The following is a 4,488-nucleotide window of genomic DNA, read 5'->3' on the forward strand; positions in this document are numbered from 1 at the left end:
TGGCAGAAAAAAATGTGGCACATTAAGATGAGGTCTAAAGAAGAATCGAGGTATGGACACAAATGAAAGAAGTATTCAGAAATTTTTATTTTTGACAGTTTACAGAATCACGACAAACCCGAATATGATAACAGGTTTATTGCCAGCAGAGTTAATGCACGCAAGAAAAGGACGCTATGCGTTTGATATACTGCTATCGCTATTGCTATTGCGGCGGAGAAACCATCGATAAAAGAAAAAAAAACAGATTACTTAAATATATAGGTCTAAGACAAAGTTCTTTTTTCATATATATATATATATATATATATATATATATATATATATATATATATATATTAATAATTACTGCGTGCATAAAAGTAAGTCATCTATAATATTTAAATAACATTTTAAAAAATTAATACGTCCTAAAAAAATGTGGGCGAAAAGAATGCAAGCAAAGGGCAAATAACTCCTTTCTTATAATAAAAACGCTCATGGAGCGGAAAAAAAGAAAGAAATTAATCGCTAATAAAAAAAAATAAATAAATAATTCAACAATCTTATATATATATATATATATATATATATATATATATATATATATATATATATATATATATATATATATAAAGCCATATCCCTGTCTGTTTGTTTGTTCAGATACGTAATACATGAAGTCATATCAAATGACATCATATATGATGTCAAAAGCAGAGATTCGTCAAAAGATTTGGCAAAAGTGTGTTGAGAAGGTCTGTGACAACGTGGAATATAAGTTCTAGAGTACAAAAGGTCGCTCGTTATAGGAGAACCTCTTCGGTCTTCGTAGGTTTTTAACTTTTTTAGTTAAACAAATAGGAATCTTTAGTTTTGAAACAAGCCTCATATGACAAAGTGTGCTCCGGACGCCCATGCGCAGCCATCGTTCATCGCTGGCAAAAGAGCATTGAAAATGGTGGTGACTATGTAGAAAAATAAATTGTGGAATACAAGATGTCGTTCGTTTTAATGGTACGACTCCAGTCATTAGTCATTCGATAAATTAAAAAACTTATGACGTGAAAGGGTTAAAGTTCTAATCAAAAGATTTTTATTATTCTATGTAAGACAAAGAATACATTTGAAATATTATAACTCCTTATCCTGTAGGATTTCGAAGTCTACCATCTCTTCAGAGGAGAAAATATTAACAAATAGTTATAATGGTTTACACCTTATTTGTCAAAGTCAGTGAGACATGGAAAATCACAATTAAAAGTTGTTTAAGTATTTAAATATCATAGAGTAAAAGAAGTTAATGAAAGGGATATAAAAATACACATCCAAATTGCACAGGTTTTTATACCAGTTGATTGTTAGATAATTTTGTTCTGAAGAATATATATATATATATATATATATATATATATATATATATATATATATATATATATATATGTATATATCATCCTTAACGAGTATAAAATTCCTACTTGTGAACATCGGCTTGGGTTATAGCTGGTCGTGATGACCACATCCCTTGTTCGAGACGAAGAAGGTTCATTCCACTGTCGGATTTTCGGCGATTTTTGCTTGATCTGTGTTAATTAATAAACTTTCTTGTGTGTGTGGCGGTTTGCTCAGGTGGTAGACTCGAATGCAAGAGGCTCGGATTCTGAATCCCGAGTTCGAATGTTTCCAACTGATGAACCCAAATTAGGGCGAAACTCAAGTTTTGGATTTCCGGTCATGGCTCTTGTAAGATGCGAGGTTGTCTGACTGTGGAAATTATTATATTTATATATTTCATTGTTTTTATTTAGTTTTTCTCTTTCATCTTCGTCCATTCTACCTTTTTGATATTTACTTCTTTTAATCCTACATCTTTTTCTCATTTTTTCTCTTCTCCTATTACTATGCATCCTCGACGCATGCATTTATGCTTAACATTGCCCAAAATCTATATATAGACCATTCAGACTAATTTATAGGCTTTCATCTCAATATTATACACGAATAAAAAAAAAAGCATAATAAACGGTTTTGTTTTCCATCAGTCTTATTTCTGTTCAAATATTTCTAGCGATTATCGTCGCATGTTTCTCATATTGGCGTATTGAAATATTCCACAGGTTCTTTTAATTGAATCATAAAGCATTGGCTTCTCAGCCGGTTAATCAGCTCTACAACTACCGTTCGATGGTGCTTACAAATGTCAATGGCTATGAGTGATCGAATGAGGTTAAAGGGTGACAATTTTTTAATCGCAATTATAAAGGTTAACCAGAGTAAGTCAAGAAGTTGAACGGTGTCTTCGTGGAACAATCTCCCTTGTTTTCTTAAAACGGAGTTATCGAAATACAAATAAGCAGTTTTGTGAATTTATAACATCATTAAGTCCATTCATTCATTCAAATCCTACCATTTAGTTTATTTCCGTCCCAACAACACTAGGGGGGGGTCTTTAGGAACAGCTAACGGCAGAGAGAGTGGAATGGTTAGAAATGTTGAAACAGACAGGCTAGAGAGAAGAGAGTAGTGCATCAGTTTTAATAAATAGGAGAAAGCTTAGAATGAGCGTGTTGTAGCAGTTAACAGAGAGAGTGTCGTTGGTTTGTCGTTGGTTTGACACATCACGTGACATTAGGAGAAGGCGAGACAATGAAGGGAGAGACAGTTCATTCAGAAACTAATTTACGCGATTAACTTTAGTTTTTTTTATTTTTACAAGAGAATCACCACTTATCAAGGTCCGAAGGCCGATCGAGGGTAAGGGTTAATGAGTGTAAGGTGGTAATGTAGTTATCGTTATTGATGGAAATTGGGTAAAATTTGATTATTTAAGAGGACGGCTCGACAAAAACATTGGACATTGAAGACTACCACATTGTAGTCACATTGAACTTGACATTGGACTTGAAGACTACCACATTGTAGTCAGCTGGAAAGCAAACCAGAGGAACAGAGTTCTACGGACGGACAATTCTAGGAAAGAAGCCTTGTTTGTGAATCTGTGTGTAGATTTAGGCACAGATAGAGACTGGCGGGGGTAAATTGTTGATAGTGGTTGTAGCTAGTCGAGTGTGTTTGTGAAAGTTTGGTAAGGGGAGGGCATAGATTGAAGCTCAGAGGAGCACTTGCCATGAAAATTGCGATAAAGCAGAGATAAGCTCGCAACGTCTCTTCTTTGGAGAAGAGGTTGCAGAAGAAGAGAAAATGGCATTACTTATTAGGTTTCGAAGCCGATTTTGCACTCTGTCAAAGCAGGATATGACGTATTGAGCAGCTTTTGCACAGATGTGGCAACAGTATTCCATTTTCGGACTACTTGACTCTTGTGAGATATCTACTGACGCGGTAAAATGATCCAATCATTTTTCCAGCGATTTTGGCAACAGATTTGATGTATGTGTTCCATTTTAGATCATGGTTTGAAGGTCAGTCCCAGAAGCTTGTCAAAACACGACACTTTCCTAAGACGAAAGCCATTCATTTCAACTGAAGCCTGAAGAGGGTCAGAGTATTGATGATGGAAAAAGAGAAGCTTGATTTTAGATGCATTAAAATTAATCAGCCACCCTTTTTCAACATTGTACTACGTGTTCAAAATCTGAAGAGAGAGAATCAGAAAGATCTTGGTCATTGCCTGCCTTTGAAGTGTTGATTTTGATGAGCATAGTGTTAAAAGAATAGGTGTAGTCAGAGAGTAAGAGAACTCAAGACAATACGGAAATAGATTACATCATCCATTTGTGGCTTGAGAAACTTAATTTGAGATTTTTTTTAAATGTATTTAGAACTTCTAAAGTGATAGTATACAGTGTGCTCTAAACAGCACCCGCAACTTTCAATGAGATTAATTTCTTAATTTCATGAAACAATGGAATGAAACATTAATGCCATTTTATTTTTAAATCATCTCAATATGTGAGTTTTTGGGTTCGTTTCATCCCCGTAAGAAATCGTAATGTTAAAACGTCTGAAAGTTTATAAACAAACATATTTATCTCCTATATAATATTTTAATTGCAGAAATTCCCCTCTGGACCAAAGTACCGTAGATTCGCAACAACAGATGCCACATACAAATTTATTATGTCTAGACAATTAGCCTCTATTTTATGCAACTTTAGAACAACATTATAGACACATTTATTTGTTATAATAAAATTCTTCATTTCATCCTAGGAGCAACATCCTCACAATCGAACCATCTTTAGAGAAGGTAGTTCCTATTTTTTCCTCTATATCTAAAATCCTCATACCGGCCCCAGTCATCACCGGGAAGAAATATACACATTATAACTATATTTCCTCGGCACCCTTCGTAACATACCATTATCTTTCCTGCTCCAAAAATAATTATTTCTCCCTTCTAAATTCCCGGTAATTCTCATTGGCTGAGCTCTAAATATTCTCACGTTATGGAATTCTATTCTCTATATAAACCAAGTTATTACAATTAAAAAAAAATGGCGTCACTCATAAACATTATCTGCCTCGGTGATAGGCCTGACACAAAAA

The sequence above is a fragment of the Euprymna scolopes genome, chromosome 30, assembly GCF_053919585.1.
Source record: "Euprymna scolopes isolate OS-2025 chromosome 30, ASM5391958v1, whole genome shotgun sequence".
NCBI classification, from domain to species: domain Eukaryota; kingdom Metazoa; phylum Mollusca; class Cephalopoda; order Sepiida; family Sepiolidae; genus Euprymna; species Euprymna scolopes.